The 19,006-nt window shown below is 41.2% G+C and overlaps 2 long non-coding RNA genes across 2 annotated transcripts; one reads left to right on the top strand and one right to left on the bottom strand.

The window, feature by feature from the left end:
- Positions 1-1,162: 1,162 nt before the first annotated feature.
- Positions 1,163-4,122, top strand: LOC115252104 (uncharacterized). The gene is made up of 4 exons (XR_003890553.1): positions 1,163-1,681; positions 1,807-1,920; positions 3,749-3,908; positions 3,985-4,122. It is a non-coding gene; the product is annotated as an uncharacterized lncRNA (long non-coding RNA).
- Positions 4,005-8,766, bottom strand: LOC115252105 (uncharacterized). The gene is made up of 2 exons (XR_003890554.1): positions 6,146-8,766; positions 4,005-5,251 (listed from the first exon to the last, which is right to left on the bottom strand). It is a non-coding gene; the product is annotated as an uncharacterized lncRNA (long non-coding RNA).
- Positions 8,767-19,006: the final 10,240 nt, after the last annotated feature.

Raw genomic sequence — 19,006 nt, 5'->3', positions numbered from 1 at the left:
TGCTGTTGTTGTCGTTAGCTTCTTTCTTTATTATATTTTCCTTTGTGCTTCTTTCTCTTTGCTGCTGACATGAATGAGACATGGATAAGACTTTATTCTTTTGTGCTTTAATTTGTTCTAATGAAGCAAACAGCAGCCTGGCACACTAATTATTTAGCAGGCCTGAATAATCCTGTGATAAGCATACCCACTTTTATTAAAATCACTTTGTTAAATTTACCAAACAGAAACATTGTCTAAAATGACCCCCACTCCCTATATAGTGCACTAACTGGGATGTACGCCATTTTATAGGGGTGTCTAAATGTTAAATAAGAATCAGAATCAGAAGAATCAGAAGCAGATTTATTGCCATTGTTCATGTAATACACAGTATTACACAAACTAGGAATTTGTCTTGGTGAGACGCTGCGACATTCAACATAAAGAAGACCACACTAGAATAAGATAAATAAAATAAAAATAAGACATATATACAGTATATACATAAATAGTAAGTGGTAGGTGGTAAGAAATAGAAATAGTGCAGGTCAATGCAGAAGTAATGTGATGTATTGTTTGTGAGTCCGACTGGCTGCTGTACATGGTGCTTAAGTGATAAGTCACTTGGTGTTCAGCAGCCTGATGGCAGAGGGGAAGAAGCTGTTTGTGTAACGGGAGGTTTTGGTCCGAATGGACCGTAGTCTCCTGCCTGAGGGGAGGGGGGAAAACAGTCCGTGACCAGGGTGGGAAGGGTCGGCCGTGATCCGACCTGCACACCTCCGGGTCCTGGAGATATACAGGTCCTGGATGGATGGAAGCCTGCAGCCGATCACCTTCTCGGCAGCGCGCACGACGCGCTGCAGCCTCAGTCTGTCCCTGACAGTGGCACCAGCAAACCACACGGTGATGGAGGAGGTGAGGATGGATTCGATGATGGCCGTATAAAACTGCGCCAACATCCTGGGAGGCAGTTTGAGCTTCCTCAGCTGCCGTAGGAAGAACATCCTTTGCTGGGCCTTCTTGATGAGGGAGCTGATGGTTTGCTCCCACTTAAGGTCCCGGGTGATGGTGGTGCCCAGGAAGCGGAAGGAGTCCGCGATGGTGATGGGGGAGTCCATGAGGGCAAGGGGGGGCAAAGGGGCTGTGACTTTCCTGAAGTCCACAATCATCTCCACTGTCTTCTGAGCATTCAGCTGCAGGTTGTTGTGTCCGCACCAGGATTGCTGTACCCAATTTAGTGCTCTTATTGTGATCCGTAATTCATTGTGAAAAATAATTTACGGCAGATGCTCCTTAACGGCAGTGCATGAGATGCTAGACATGGCAATGAGTAATGAGGTTAGGGAATAGTGAAGGAGTGTGTGATTTCAGAGACGGCCAAAGATCACTTGTCATGTTGTGAAGTTGACTTTGACCTGCAATTCATTGCTGCAGTCCAGTGTTGTCAGAGGTGAAGAGTCAACCAAATGTGAAATGATTTTCTGTTCTCCAGCTGCCTTTCCTCTCCAGTCGTGCGGTGCAGCTGGGATCTCTCTATGTCCGGGGCCTGGGCCACCTGCTGGGAGCCAACTGTGCCAGCGGTGGCCCACTGCCCAATGCTGCTCTAATGCCTTGGCACAGCTTCGACGGACGCCTTTTCCACTTAAAGTACCTGCAAGCACAAAGTGGTGTGGAAAAAGTTGTATTGTTGGAGAGTGATGTGAGTATAAACAAAGGAAAAAGGAAATTTTATACGAAGCTGTGTGTATTCAGACTTACTTTTTTTTTTTTTTTACCCATTCCATCTTTTCCAGTCATTTTTGTCTTTGTTTCTCTGTCTGAGAGGAAAACTAATGGAAACCTGTAGGAAGAAAGGAAGAATCCTGGAGTCCAGACCCAATAAAAGAGAGCAAGGTCATAAAACCACACCAGGCACCAGTTTCAAAGAAAGACTCACCGGTTGGTAACTGTTACTACTCAAAACAAGTCTTTGATTGAGTTAATTTTTGCAAAGTGAATGGACAGGCCCAGTTTGGATGTCCACTGTCCATCAGGGTTTTTTTTCTCATCTCACTGAACATAATGATGTTACTATTTTGCCCAGGACTCTTTTATAACACGGCTTGATCTCGAGACTGTCCTGGTTACACAAAGACCAGGGAGAGAAAAATATTTTGACCTTAATTATGAAATATTATGGTATTTCTAGGGCTCCCTGGTGGCCCAGTGGTACAGAAAACCACACTGGTGTTGATGCATAAACCGCCTCAGTTGTTTTTTTCTTTTTTACACACGTATCATATTACATATCATTGCATATTTTACATCCATTTCAGTTTTTATATTTCCTGTTTGCCTATATAGTGTAAACTTTTCAACAAGTGATCTTGTGAGGGCAAGAGAATGTCAGCATGAGGAAGGTGATCTAAAGTGATGAGAGCTCTCAGAAGGCAGTAGAATTTTAATCTGACAGTTCATTTGTGGTGTAGTTCTCTGGTGCCCATGACAGAACCACATTACCCAGAGGGCTGTTCTGTAATCGACTCCATGTGTTTTGCGGCCTTCACGTGCATATGTGCGTGCTTGAATCTGAGACTTGCTTTGTCAGTGCACCAGTAATAGTAGGTTTCTGTTTATAGATAGGGGCAAGGGGCGGGGGCACTATTTTAAGACACACAACAAGACTAGCTGATTACAGGCTCTCTGTTCTGTCTCTACCCTGGTTTTACTCCCCTTACCCACAGCTATCCCCTTCTGACTGTTAATTGTTTTCCTCTTAAACCTCTTTTTTTTCTTTCCGATCAGTCAGAGTTTTTATCATCCTCGGACTTCTTTGCACCTTGAAAACACCCCCTTAAACACTTGAATGCATGAAGGTGTGTGGTATCTTGTTGGTAGTGTGTCTGAAGATAGCTCTGCAGATACCCGAACTACAAACTTAAGCAGTTTTGCTTGGACCCAATGGTCTCTTGGACTAGGGATGGTGGTGCAAAGTCACAGAGTTGCGCCAAACTGTCTGCTTTGTGCCCAACTGTCAGTCCTTGTGGTTCTCCTGGGGATGTTTCTGGTTTTATAGATGGAAGAGTATAGACTCCTTCTACCCCTGTTTTTCATTTCAGAGAGAAGCAGACGCCAATCGTTACTACAGAACTGTGTTTGCATGTGTATTTGTGTATTTGCGTGAGAGTATTTTGGTGCTATGTGGCTATGAGGGGCTGGTTTGGTTTATGTTTGGAATGAAGCCTGATGTTTATCTTCCCAGGAAATATCTCGTCTACCCGCCTGTCCATGCAATTAGTCTCCAACAGTGAGTCTAATATAAGTAGCTGCTTTAACAGCTCTTGTTAATTTGGCACTAATTGTAAATATATGCAGCATTTTTCAGGTGTTGGTATTTTTTGCCATCTAATCTCTAAAACAGCAATAATGATTTTACATTACATTTGACATATTCTGCCTCTCACAGAAGTGACAGTTTTTCATCATAATTGTTTCATATTTATTTGAAGGCCATTTGTTTTTAAAATACAGAACATATATCTGCAAATCTACAATGATGGTGGTGTTAGGAGTGTAGTGAATCAACTGAAAGTGAAAAGTATTTCACAAGCCTTTCTGAACATGTGAACAGATTTTTAGGCTTAGCCACATCTATTTTCTGTCAGTCATTCCATTTCATCAGTTAAATTAGTGCACAGACTACAGGGAGTGCAATGTGAATGTGAGTTGTTGGTTATTTGTTGAGGATTCTGATTAAAACGCTAAGATAAATAATGATTGTATGCAGGCATTCAGTTCTATTCAGTGTCGGATGATGCAGTTGGAACTGGCAGCATCTGTCAGACTTAGTGAGTCCACTATCATCACCATCATCCAAACTCCCCCAGGGTTCGATCACATCACAAACATCACATCACAAACAGAGGGCAGCACAGGCTGGCACCGAGGTAACAAAAGCGTGAAAGTAAAACCTTTTCCTTGCTTTTATTCTGGTCTAACTTTGCCATGATTTCCCCTTCTCAGATGGTCACAGCCTCCTGCTGAAGGAACATAACTTCCTGATGGGATTGAAAGGGAGGATTTAAAGATTTAAGAGTTTTGGGAAGACACGATGAAAATGTTGAAGGAATCAAATTTCTCGAGACAAACAGATTAGTAAATTACCCATCAAGAATGTTTATCTAAGGGATGCAGTCAGTTGAAAACCAAGGATCAAAAAAAGGCAGAGTGGAGAGATTAGCATTTAATTTGCCTTTTAACCTGAAGAAGTTAAAAAGACATTTGAAAGAATGTGATTGATCTCATTGAGACTTCCCTTTCTCAGTGTACCAGAACATGAGAAGTGGATCATCCTTAAGCCCTCCTTTACCTCTTATCTTTTTAAAATGCAGAGATCCTACATGATGTGTGTACCTACTGGCATAATCCTTTGAAAGGCTTGAAGAAGCGGTCCTGCTGGGACGTTGAAACCAGAGACTGAAACACCTCCATAGAATTGTTAGCTGTGATGTCTTGTCCATGCTTTTTATAAATATCAGAAAGTTTTCTTGTTATGGATATTACCAAAAATATTATTTCATATTTTAAGTGTTGCAAAAGTGAAAAAAGAAAGAAAAATTGCTGATTTCCATATATGGAATTAAGTTTTCTATTGCTGCTCTCCTTACCATGATGTCTAGGTTTCTCTGTTAATTAAGACACATTTAAAATGAAATAACATGGGAAAAAATTAGTCCCAGTGTTGTTTCCTTCTTTGATACAATACAACGTATATGTACACAGTCTGAGAATTCACGTGTTTACAGGTTATTGTCCAATTTAAGCAAAAACATGTAATACTTTGCCGTTAGAAACAGATTTGGCTTGTTGTTGGAGGCCATGTGGAAGAGAGAATTGGGGGTGACAGCACAACTACACAACTTGGGTCCTCTCTGTAATAATGGTAAAAACCTGCCTCTTCCCTCTTAGATTTACTCAAATACAGTTCAAATGCTTTGTTAACAACCAGAATTCAGAATTTTATACTTTATGCTACTATCATCTTCAACTGAAAGATGGGCCTGGAAGGACAACATACACCAAAAAATCCATTCCACTTTAATGGAAAAAGACTCACAAACCAAGTACCACTGGAAGTCTCCAACATTGTATATGTCAAGAAGTCAGACTTACCGGTAATAGACAATGATGGCAAATCATTGTGGATAATTACTGTCAGACTGCACCCATCTCCACTCCTCACTGTCTCTCTGTGGCCCCTCTTCTGAGGTTACCACCTCATCACCTGTAACTAACCAAACCATAAAGGTTTCATTTAAACTTTTCCGGTGGCCTTAGTTTTCACCTGAAGTATATCTGTTTTACAACACCTATGGTGGCCCTAGTGTTTCGTCTCTCAGCACAATAGTAGCTGAAAGAAAGTTATTTTCCTTTTTGATGAAAATCTGATGCTGTTGATGTGATATAAGTGAAGCATGATGTAATTACATTACTCAGTGAAAACTGCCATCAAAGCAGTTACATTAGAGGCTAATTGCTGTTATTACAAGGATGAATAACACATGTTCCTGTAAGTTAACAAGTATTTTCAGATTAAAGTGTTATTGAAAAACCTCCTACCTGCTACTTTCACTTGTTTATACCAAGTTTGATCTACGGGATCCTGACTGAGTTTTGGAATTTGTATCACCAGTTGTAATTATGCAATCCTGCATCTTTGTCTATCCAAACTGCCATTAAACAGGGAGGACATGCCAGGACATGCTAGTTTGTTTGTGTGTATTTATATGTATACAAATTAAAAACGGTGAGAGTTATGTTCCTTTGTTGCTCTATTTGAATTCAAAGACATTTCAAAATACACTGAGCCATCATGACCAAATATAACCCTCCCCTTGTATTAACAGTGTTTAAAAATATATTCTCCTTTCTTTAGCAGAGGGAGCAAGACCCGGATACCCAGTGTGTGTGTCTCTGTGTGTATGTCGGTGTGGGTTTGAGAAGACTGGCACTAAAGGACTAAACAAAAGTATATATTTCTAGAATAATCCATACCTACTGTATGTGATACACCAGCATGGCATCACTAATTGAATGTTCTGTGTTTCCTTCAGTGAACAAGAGTGTTTTTGGAAATACTAGTTTCCTCTTATCATCAGAAGCTTAATTCCACACGTTGATTTACCTGCAAACGTTCAAACCTTGGGGCCATCACTTTGGAGGTGTGATGGAGGAGATGTGGTCTTTCTCCCCATCTCACAGCCGCACATGAGCTCAGTGGGTTTGTTCCCGGTTCTTGTCCCTCCTTCGTGTTGCTACAACCTTTATCGCTACCTCCACCCATTACTCCCTCACTATGTTCATCTTTCTCCCCTGCACACCACCCCCTTCTCATCTTCTCTCTCTGCTGTTTTTGAATGAATGCTCTCTGACTAGTGGAACATATGTTGCTGGTTGTTCAATACCCTCCCTCTGAGCGGGGGCGCGTCCCTGCATATGTGTGTGTCAGAGGGAGAGCGAGAGAGGGGAAAGAATGTCATAGGTGTGTTTGTGTGACTGTCCTTTTGTGTGTGTGTGTGTGTGTGTGTGTGTGTGTGTGTGTGTGTTCATTGAAACATATGCCTCCTGTTGCACATCGGCCATCTGTTCCTTGAATGGACTGATGGAGTGCTGCTGTTACCATGGCAATAGGCCATTCAGTCAAACAGTCCGTCAAGCACCGCCTGGCAATGTGTGTGTGTGTGTGTATTTATGTTTAGGAATTAACTGGCAAAGTGGAGGAATTCTCACATGTTAATGAAATGAGTTTGACCCTCCAAAGTCTCTTGTTCTTGTGATCCACTATTTTCTGTGGTCTCCTCATCCCAAAGATTTTTAATGACTATCTCAAAGAGATGTTTTCTTCAAACCTGCTCAACCAGCCAGAACATTCACCGCAGCACACAAAACACTTGACAACTCGATCCGTGAAGATTCAGCTCCTTATATTATCTGCATTCAGAACAAGACTTACTTTTATGCATAAAGAAATCACTTGTTGTTTTGTGTCTTTTTTTGCTCACCGTTGTCATCACAGAAACTATGAGAATTGAGTTTTCATTTGGGTGTTTTTGTTGCTTTCTCTTAATTTCTTTGGTGGTGTGGCAAAAGTAATTATGCTGATGATTAGTTCTGTAACAAGTTAAAGAAAAACAATGTCGTGGTTATGGAGTAATTTAAAGTTATATTTACTGCGCACACACTCAACACACACACACACACACATTGACAAAAGCAGTGAAAATGAATATTGGGTTTCAGCTGTCTCTAACCACCATTCTATTCATTTGCACCCTCATTTTAACCATTCAGCAGCCCCACCCTCTTTCCCTCTCTCTGTCTTTCAAACATGGACACACACTCTCTCTCTCTCTCTCACACACACACACACACACACACACACACACACACTGCTCCACCCGATGCGGTGGTCTGCTGGCCATATGTCAGCCCATCTCTAGTGAGACACCTCTACAGGGACCCCATTCTTTTGAATTTGTATCTGTGTTAATATATGTGTGTGTGTGTGTGTGCGTGTATGTTTGAGACAGAGAGAGAGAGAGGGATTTCAAAAAACATTAAAAGCCAAATCCACTTACCGTACCTTACATGTGTTTATGAGGTAGCAGGTGACTGTGCAGGAAACCAGCCAACCACTCTGTTTTCATTCTGGTCTCACTTCTTATCCACTGTTTTAATTGTTGACATTAAGAAAATAAGTCAAGCCCTTTTCATGCCACTGGAATTGTTCTTCCCACAATATCCAAGGAATTACTTTGTTGACGTTCATCAGCAGACACATGCACCAAAGGTCTCCACTGTGTGGACAGGAGAAATCTTCTTTCATACTACCACAAAAAAATGCAAACATGAATGGTTTCACAGGACAAGGAGGAATTGGAACCCTGAATACCCTTACATGAAATGAAACATCATTAGTTACCATAAACTTCACACATGTTTGATCTGTGAGCATCCTGCTTGTGTTTACAGACTGTGAAGTTATCTTAAACATATGGGATAAAGACTCGGGGTAGAACAATCGGGTCATGCAGTCCAGAGTAAAGATAATGGAATCATTTGTGTGATGGGCATGAAAATACACCAGTGAATAACAGCAAGAAGATTCAGAAGAACAGAAATAGTACTTTAAAGAAGTACTTTAAACTCAACCCTATCTCTCATCTGCAATAGAAGTTCATTTTGAATCATGCTTGATCTGTTGTTGCTGAGACCAGGATGGGTGGATGGATGTAAGTGCTGTAGATGGGGTAGTTCATGTTTATGAAACTGTTTCTTATAAAATATGTTTTGACTACAGTAACAAAACCATGATATCAGTCATGAACCCTGAATATAACTTCTCTTTAAACAGCACTCCTTGTTGGTATCTTTCTGAGTATTTTGCATCAGTAGGATTCAGTCTTGTTTCCTCAGCCCTCAAGTGGAGAAAGGAGTCTCTCTTCTCGGTTTGTGTACCCGTCAATAATAAGAAAAGAACCGGGCCTGTGAGTGTCTCAGTTATTCCAGTTTCCTTTAGCTGAATATTCCTGCATCTGAGCTTGGGTTTGTCTTCCCTCAGATGGACTGGCTGGATTCTGACCAGTTCTGATAACAAAATCTTCTGATTAATAAATCTGTAATTTTTTGATTTTATGCTATTGAACCATTGAGCAAAGGCAGTATTTATGAGCATGGTTATGATTGTTAAATTTGTGTCTAAGTTGAGCTGCAGAATCTACATTAAATAAATTATCAGTTGTCTGAACTCCCTGCTGTTGGAATGCTCAGTGTCTGTTTTGTGACATTCCTGTGTTAGCACCCATCATGACACTCCTCCCCCCTTACTAATTTACATCCTCTCTCTCTGTAATGGTTTAACCCTGCACAGATGATGTTGTTGAGAGTTCTTCTGAAGTGCTGATGGGTCACATGCATGAACGACAAGGTTAACAAGCAGTCAGGTTAGGGATGTGGGGATACAGGTCCAAAGGTACAGGCAAAGGTCAGCATAACAGGGAAATCCCAGAGCTCAACGCAGGGGCCCATACTGTATTCCTCAGTGGGGGGATTATTTTCTCCTTCTTCAGGTCTTCTTCACAGGCCATAAAACATGGTCTACTGCCCAAGATGTCTCTATATTTCCATGGAATTTTAAAATGACCTTTTCAATCAGGTGCTCTTTATAGCAGTATATAGCATATCTTTCACTGTTTTTAACACAAGGACGTGCAAATTTAGGTTATAAATTGGGTCAGACCTGCCCTGATTCTGTGTAAATCACAGTCACAGATGGGTGAAAACACTTTGATTACAGTTAAAGAATGAGGTTTTTGGGAATCTACATAACACTGCGTGCCTTTTTAATCAACCATCCTCACTATAAAACTATTGTGTTATTCTAATTTCTTTTGCTTGATTAAAATGGAAAAAAACATATTTGACTAACATCACAGTGGGTGAAAGCATAAACAGCGGCAAATATGATATTTATGTGTTACGAATCGAGCACCTCAAGTAGTTTCTACACTTAGGCCCCAGTAACGACTCTGGTGGCATCTGTGTCCTGTATCTTAACAAGATCAAGTTTAGAGAATTTGAGAAGGAAAATTTTAAAAATAGAGACCAATAGTTCTGGCTATTTGGAAATAAGTTAGGAAGAACCTTAAAATGCAGTAAATCTAGAAAACAGCAGCATACCTCTACTCCCTGACACTTGGAATGTGTTTCTGTGGAAACGGAAAGCAGATACCTCCAGTCCAGGTGGTAAAAGAAAACAATTTCATTTAATTTCCTCATATTAGTAACATGTCAGGTTGTAAAGAAACAGCATTAAAAAGATGAGGAAAAGTCACAGCTTTTACCAGACCTGCTGCAACATCAGTCATAATAGCCACACACTTTCTCATCACAAGGGGTGTGTGTGTGTGTGTGTGTGTGTGTGTGTGTGTGTGTGTGTGTGTGTGTGTGTGTGTGTGTGTGTGTGTGCGTGTGTGCGTGCGTGCGCGCGCGCGGTGGGGGTGGTATGAAGGGAAACAGTAAAAAAAAAGCTGATGACCCTTCAGCAGGTACATGCTACCTCATTCTGCTCTTTGATAAGCACAGGCACTTCCCTTTAACATGAAACTGTCAAACACATGCACACATGCACACACACTTTAATATTGCACATTGTAGCAACAACATTGAAAACCAAGATCGATGTTGGATCGTTGAATCTTGACCCAACCTGCTAATATTTGTAGTCAAATCAGGTGAAGCTGCACAGTTACACTTTGGAGATTCACATTTATTGTCATTTCTTGAAATAAGTGAGCAGATCACAGTGAAATAGGTTCAGAAGTTGCAGCACAATAGTACAAATGAGTCTTATCACCGCTTTAGTATGAATGCGTCAAAATGAACAGGATGTGTGTGTGTATGTGTGAGTGAGAGAGCAAGAGGGTACAACTGTACTGTACAATTACGCTCAAGAATATATTGAAAAACACATTTTTTACCCATGCGTTTTTGTGTGTATTAAGGGGTGAGTTACAGGATAATCTCCTAGTGTCAGTGAGGTGTGAACCCCAGACTTCTCACCTCCCACCCCCAACTTTACACCAGCCCAGGTGTTAAAGCCCCCACTGAGGTGACACTTTTTACAGGTCTAGGAAAGTGCTCCACTGCAGTGAAACACATGAGATGGACCATGTTAGGAAAACGCCTCTCCTCCTATGAAACATTTTAGATTGCCAGGTCTAGACCAGTGTGATAAATAGACATGGAAGCCTGGAAACTGTGAGCACTCCTCCTTTCTATCAGTCTGGTTGCTTGAAAACGGAAGCTAATTATGGAAAATCATTATCACGTGGAAGCTCATCTGGAATACTCACACCAGCACAGATTTATCTGTGTGACTACCTTCCTCTGCTATCTTCCTCTGCTCTACCTCGTCCTTTCCTCTCAAGATAATGAGACTCTCACTGCAGTGTGTGTGTGTGTGTGTGTGTGTGTGTGTGTGTGTGTGTGTGTGTGTGTGTGTGTGTGTGTGTGTGTGTGTGTGTTTTGTGTGGTGACAGTTTTGGGTATTGAATCATTTATTTTGAACAAATAGGATGACATCCTGAAGACCAGATTTTTTTCTCTTTCTCTTTATTGAACTTATGACCCTTTACAGCATCTAATATGTGTTGTTGTGACCTCTGTTGCCTTTTGTGTTTGGGTGCAGCGCAGCATAACAAAGTATTCCAACATACAATACAAACATTAGGCCAGAATATAAACATTTGTGAGGGATGGCAGCCAAATGGTTGTGGATTTGACCTCAGGCCCAGCGGGTCAGTGGTTCAAATACCTCAACTACCCTCCAGACAACATGGAGGAGGAACAACAATGCTTCCATATTGACACAATAGATCTGTTCTGCAACCTCGGTGCCAGACTGAGGCTTATATCTATGTATGCAGCAGCTGCAGTTCATACAGTATGCATGGCATGCATCGGATTTTCCTCGTGGAAAACTTACATGGAGATAAAAATAAAACAGAATCTGCAGCAGAGAAATCCCAGCTGAGTCCCAGTCACACAAACATTGAGGCTTTGTTAAATACATCAACAAGTCATTGTACTTTAGCTGATGAATTCTGTATCTTTATCTAAGACTAATAAAGCAGCTTATATTCTGAATGCCTGCTAATGTTACATGACAATAAAACTTTAGTTGATTAAAAAGTAGAAAAATATTTATCTATTTCCCAAGTAAACACATTCAAAATCACATCTAAAAAGACAAACACAGCACAAAAGTCCATGTTAATAAACCCTGATGTGTTTTAACCAGCGGCTATTCTGGACACATTTGCAACTGTCACATTGCACCTCAGTCAGCAAGAGCAAATCTACACATTTATTATTACAAACAGAATTAAACGAACTATCATTTCTCCTGCTATATAATATTTGTTTTCCCATTAAATGAAGGCTTGATGCCTCTCTAGTTGCCTGTAAACACAGGTTAGCGCCTCTGACAGACCCAATGTAAGTATAGCTGCCGTATAATTGTTGCTTCAGAAGGGTGTGACATGTGTGTGGCAAATGGTTGATGTTGCCATAATTGGTGTTATCCATTGTGCTCCCCCTATAATCTGCACTGTCCCACACAAGGAGCCCTCCAGGTGACAATTACATCACATCGCACTCCAGCAGAGTGCGATGTGATGGAAGTATTCATCACACCTGCCTGACTACCTGGTTTCCATTTAAAACTATTCAAATGAGCCTCCATTGAATTCCAGCTTTTGATGACCATCCATCCATCCATTTTTTGTTCACTGCTGCTTATTCTAATCAAGGTCACGAGGAGTGCTGGAGCCTCTCTCGGTGCTGACTGGGACGCAGGCAGGAATACACACTGGATAGGAGCCAGGAAAGATCAAAACCTCATGTACAAAAGAAATAAATAAAACAAAGCATCAGGGCAGCAAATTGTTAAATATAACCCAAGATTAAATAAACAATGGCTTTCATATTTTCATGACACTTTTACAACTGTTTACGCAAAAACAATGTCTGCATACCATATTGATTTATTGTCCTTTGCCACACAATTGAATTTTACAGGATGTTAACTTTATCTATACAAAACATGCATTTATAAAAGCCACCAACCACCTGTTAGTAATTATGTTAATTATGAACTTTCTATTATACCCAGCACCCCTGGAATGTTTACCACATACCACTGAGTTTCAGGAGCTGAAGTCCAAGATCTTCAACTCGAAATAACCCGATATTAGGAACGATGATAAGGCAGCAAGTGGCCATACGCTCATCTACCCTCCGTTAAAAGGAGAAGCAGATTTAATATGACTTTTGCCATGGATGAACGTGCGTCCTTAACTCTACCCGAGAAAGCAGTGGAGAAAGAACAAACGCGCCATCTGGTGTTAGATACATGAATTACATCGACAACTGAGCCCTGCATTGGCCTTTACTCTTATTCTCCTAAGTATAAGTCCTTAAAAAAAATGTTTTCTTTAAATTTCACCCCGCCCCATCCTTGTGTATTTTACAAAGCCTATACGGATTGTGAATATCCTGTACAACATAAACATTCTATACTGAATGGTGTTGCGGTTGTAGCAAATCAAACCTGAGAATGTCTAATGTGGTTTGTCTTGGAAAAAACTCTTCAGTCTAATAAGAGTGAAAGTAAAAGACTGGTTGATGTGAAACTGATGCCAAACAAGAAGGGCAATAATAAGAGGGAATCCTCACTGACTTGCTGATATCATCGAAGAAGACCCATCCTGTGGCACCGAGTGATTACAGGCCAATAGCACTGACCTCCCACATTATGAAGGTCATGGAGTGGCTGGTGCTGTCACACCTCGGACCTCTGGTGAGCCCTTTCCAAGATCCTCTGCAGTTTGCCTATCAGCTGAAGGTGGGGGTTGATGAAGCGGTCATATACTTGCTACAGAGGGCTTACTCCTCCTTGGACTGACAAAACACCACAGTGCGGGTCATGTTCTTTGACTTCTCTTCTGCCTTCAATACCATCCAGCCAAGACTGCTGAGGGCTAAGTTGGAGAACAGGCAGGTGGATGCTCCCCTTGTTTCTTGGATTGAGGACTATCTGACAGGTCGACCACAGTTTGTCAGACTGCGGAGCTGTGTGTCTGACCCCCGGATGAGCAACACAGGGGCTCCTCAAGGAACTGTGCTGTCCCCCTTTCTGTTCACCACCTACACAGCTGACTTCCAGTACCACCCTGTGTCATGTCACCTCCAGAAGTATTCACAATGGACAAGAGGAAGAATACAGGGACTTTGTGGAGAGTTTTGTTAGGTGGTGCAGGGAGAACCACCTGCAGCTCAACGTGACCAAGACAAAGATGGTGGTGGATTTCAGTAAAAGTAAGTCCCCACCCTTCCCCCTCTGCATTAGTGGGAAGGATGTAGAAATAGTCCCATCTTACAGGTTCCTGGGTGTTCAGCTGGACAATAAATTGGAGTGGTCCACAAACACCGATGCTGTCTACAAGAAGGCCATGAGCAGACTCTACTTTCTCAGGAGACTCAGGTCCTTCAGTGTTTGCAGCAGGATGCTCCACATGTTTTATCAGTCTGTCATGGCTAGTACCATCTTCTTTGCTGTGGTGTGCTGAGGAGCAGGCATTAAAGCAAAGGATGCCAACAGACTTAACAAACTCACTAAAAAGGCAGGGTCTGTTGTTGGCTGTAAACTTGCAAACTTGGACGAGGTGGTGAGGGACAGGATGGTGTTAAAAGTGCGGACAATCATGGACAATCCCTCCCAGCCACTCCATAACATAGTGGACAAACTGAGAAGCAGCTTCAGCAACAGACTCCTGCAGCGTCGCTGCTCTAAAAAACAGTACAGGAAGTTGTTCCTGCCGTCTGCCATTAGACTGTATAATTCATCTATCTCTGTCAGAGCTGCGCTCTCTTAACTGGATTTATGCATCAGCTCAGGTGCCCTCCAAACCCATTCAATTACAATAATTGTTTAATGTTTATGTTCTAATCTTATTTCTATATTATTTTATATTTATGTAAATATTCTTATAATTTATTCTTGTTTTTATCTCTATGCCTAGGTACGTTCTAATCTTATTTGTATTTTATTCTATTCTATACTTTGTAAATACACCTTGAAGAGAATTGTCTTTATTTTATTATCATGTGTTGTACCATATGTTTCTGTTTTCTGTTATAAGCACTTTAGAAGTTAGGAATAGTAGAATGTTTAGTAAGTGGAATAAAGATAAGCAGTCAGTGTCACAGCCCCTTTTCCCCAGTTCCCTCCTGTCCCAGTACTTTTCCACTGCCCTGCTCACACCACACCCTCTGATCACCACACCTGCTCTCAGTCACTGATCACCACACCTGCTTTCAGTCACTGATCACACACCTGCTCTCAGTCACTGATCACACACCTGCCCTCACTCATCAATCAGCTCACCTACCAGTGTATATATTCTCCAGCCTCACACTCATTCAGTGCCAGATTGTTCTTCTGCTTTCATGCGAGACTTTCCAGCATTGTTTCCCTGCTGGATTACCCGTTACCGACCCTGCCTGTTCCCCGGACAACCTACCTGCTTTCTGCCCCTGACTACGACTTCTGCCTCAGCGTCTCTGGTTCCTGTCTGCTCACCTGGTTTAGACTTCTCCGCCCGGCCCCGACTTCGCTGCTGCTCGTCCCACTCCCCGAGCCTGCAACCCATAGACTTTGTGCGGGCCCAGAGCCTGAAGAACGGACTATTTCCTGTGTTTCCTTGTCTGCCTGAGTTCCTGTTTGCCCGTGTGTTAATAAAAGTCATTACTACGGTCCAGCTTTCCAGAGTGCTGCATTTGGGTCCAAACTGCACCCGTCACAGTCAGTTGACCCTTCTTTGACATGAATACTGCTTAGACAGTTGGAGACAGTCAGACGGAAAGTGGTAGACCCCCATCGTAAAACGTGACAGAATAGTTTACTGGTGTGGATAAGTTCCTCGGCAGGAATGACCTCTGACCTGGCTATCTGGGAAGAAAATGGAGAAGAAGGACTGCACCAACACCAAATGAGGCGGGAAGAAGAAGATGAGGTCATCCAAGAAGAAGGACTGGATTGGACTGAATTAGCATCAATAATTTACATATGTTGTTCTATAAAAGACTGGGCCAAGGGATAGTTAGGGGGTCAGACTTCATGCCCTGACAATTGACTCTGTTGTTTGTAGGGTTATGAACTGGCCCAGGGTTCTGTAATATTTGTATCTTGAATTCATTCTATTGTAAATACATTTTGAAATTGGCATTTGTTTACTTGAAGTCTTCATTTAAAGAACACGCGGATTGGCAGTGACACACGAGAGGTATTGCAATCCAACAACCTGCTGCTATTTTCCTTCATGTCTATGCTGCTATTACAATTCAATTTCCCTATGGGGATGAATAAAGTAAATCTTCAATCTTGAATTATGTGAAGGCTTATCGACATGGACCGAATTACCTCCAAAACTTAAAGCCTGCACACGTTTCCAGTCTGTCCTCGCCACTGCTTGATGTTTAAAATAGCCCGGTCATGTTTACTGGTTAATAACCACCCCTTTCCACCCTCACCATCCCTTAAAAGACCTCACCATCCCTTAAAAGATTATAGATAGATAGATAGATAGATAGATAGATACTTTAAGGTCAATTCACTCCATGTTTTGAACATACAGATGAAGATGTAAAACTGAAATTAAAAATTAAAAATGAATAGAATAACAATGTAAGTAAGGCAAAAAAAAAAATTCTCGCAGCCCTTCCGTGTCTTTCCCAACTGGACTGGAGAAGTTTGTTGCCCCCCCCTCGCTCGACCCGCCGCTCGTTACACATGGTTCCGCACGTCCGCTACTGCCGCAGCTCCTCCACGCACCAAGACCGTGAACGCAACACGAATGTACTCTTGTACTTTAGAAACTCTTAAAAACAAAAATACACGCCGACAGTACCACACCTATGCGTGTTTAGTGTGAAACTCATAAAGTTGGTCTTTTCTGTTTATAGGAGCACTTTTCTTTGTCATCATAGCGACCATCTTTCGCAAATAGTATACATTTTCTTTAGATGTCGAGTCAACAGTTCTGTGGCATGCAAAAGATGTGACGTCTCAGTGGTTTACTTTTCCCAATTGCTTGTTTTGAAAACGCTCGATACAATTTATGATTGCATACATTTAACAAATCAACTCTCCTAAAGGTATAATAATGATGATCACAAAGTAACTGCATTTAGATTTGTAGACGGTGACAGTATTAGCGGGTTGAGGAGCTGACGGTTAATGATTAGTTGTGTCGTTACTGGTGCTTTATACAGTACACTGCTTGATCACTGTATCTGCTATGAAGATAAAAATGAAAAACCTTTCTCTCAGGGGTAATGGTTCGTTATCACATATTTGCTGCATTCTGACATTCTGACAGCAACAAACTAGACCATCAGTGCCATTTGCTCTCACGGTCACTGCCTCCGTGTCACAGTTCTGCACTTCCAAGGACAAATGCAGACTCACCTGCAGAAGATACACATCCTGAAACGTTCAAAGATGAACGTTGAAAACCTTCAAAATTGTGATCAGACTCATTTACAGCCGTAAAACGTTGATTTCACCTTTTCAGATCAACTATCAAGTAAAAAGACATTACTTTGGGCCCAAATACTTCTCGTGCGTTTCTGTTGAGAATCTTATCCCGACTTGACGTTCACCATTTTTTCTTAGTTGATTTAGATCACGTTTGTTGTTCTTTCAAGTAAAAAAAGATGTGTGAAAATAGCGTTAGTTATTGTTTAAATACAGTGCTCGGTTAAAAAGGGGGAAATCCGCATGTCAAAGAAAAAACATTTATTTTGAATTTCTGTTTGAGTATCTGTTCCTTCTGCGTCTCTGGGCCGAACGTCTGCTGACCGATGAAAAACACCCGAATCTGTACAACCATGCGCGGCAGGATTACAAAGACAACTTGAGAGGACATCTGTCATGGAAAGAAATAGCTGTCCTGGCTCAACCCCTTCGTCAAACCTAAAGGGACAGTCCTGGGAGAAACTCATGAGGTGTGCCCCAAAAAATTACAACATACATTTCAAACTCACAAAAATTACCTTTTCGATCACTTGTTGCATGCAAACGTGGAATAATGAATTTTAACAATATCTATCAACTATTTTACTAAAATCACATCACGTATCTTAATACTCTCTTAATTTGTGTTATTTAGTTCTTTAAGCTTATTTATTTATTTATTTGTTTATTTGACCAAGTTCTCCTTTGACGTTGAAACGGCCTTCAGAACATCCGGTGTGTTTTACAAAATAAGAGCATTTAGACAAAACATTGCATCTCCTTTCTTATTCGTCCGTCCGTCCGTCCGTCTGTCTGTCTGTCTGTCTCTCTGTGTGTGTGTGAACAAAATAACTCAAAAAGTTATGAAAAGATTTTAACGAAATTTTCAGGAACTGTTGACAGCGATTTTTGGTCTTGTAAATTTTTAAGTACCGGTAATTCATTTTGACAGCACTGCAAACCTTTAGCATTCACCACATTCACACAACATTCAATCAGAGAATCTAACATAATATTTTTTGGAATAAAGGTTAAAAGACAAAATAAAATACAAATTTTATTCAATGAATCTAGCAATGAGTAATTAGTTTCATATTTCATATTTGATTAATAATTGTATAAAAAGTAAAGGTAAAAGGTTGGGAGCACACTAAGAAGTGGGCAGGTAAAGCTTATTACCCTGGTGTTATTATCACTAACCGAGGACTAACTCTCCTGTTTGGTGGTCCACAGGGAGCTGGGAGTAGGGATAAGCTGGAAAACGAGGATGGGACGGTGAAGCATCATTGCTTATCTGTTGCTGCTTCCAACATTTCTCCTCTGTAGCCAAACATTGAGGTGACACCTCAGAAAAGTGGGAAGCAAACTGCCAATGAGCCTGAGCTGACTCCCACAGAAACTCTCAGCTCCGTCCTCAGAGATGAAGATGAGCTGTTCCTGCTTAGCCTGCTCCCATCGATGAAGAGGCTCAACATTAAAAAGAGGATGGAGGTACGGATGAAGTTCCAGCAAGTGCTTTACACTGCAGAGTTTGAGGAAATACTTTTTTAAAGGAAATTCTCCAGTCCTCAAACTGTAAATATCCTTTCAACATATACAAATGGATTCGATTTATTGGTGATTCTGTGCCCAAAGTATCAGCCTGATTCTTGGTGATTTATTTTCTGGTCTTGTTTAGTTTTGACGAAATTATGTGTTTAAAATAATTTTAAGACAGATTAACACACATGTAGAACATTCAAATAAGACAGACATAAGAGCCTACAGACACGTGGTTGAATTATACATGATTACATGGAACTATCTGTGTAATAAACAGATTAAAACATTAACATGTTTTTTCCCTAATGCTGAATCTAGGGAGGGAAAGGAGTAAATATCTGATGTAATGTCTGACAGAACTGGAAT

This window comes from Takifugu rubripes, chromosome 13 (assembly GCF_901000725.2).
Source record: "Takifugu rubripes chromosome 13, fTakRub1.2, whole genome shotgun sequence".
Taxonomy (NCBI): Eukaryota; Metazoa; Chordata; class Actinopteri; order Tetraodontiformes; family Tetraodontidae; genus Takifugu; species Takifugu rubripes.
The sequence above is the reverse complement of the archived record's forward strand: the minus strand, read 5'-3'. Positions and strand labels throughout refer to the sequence as shown.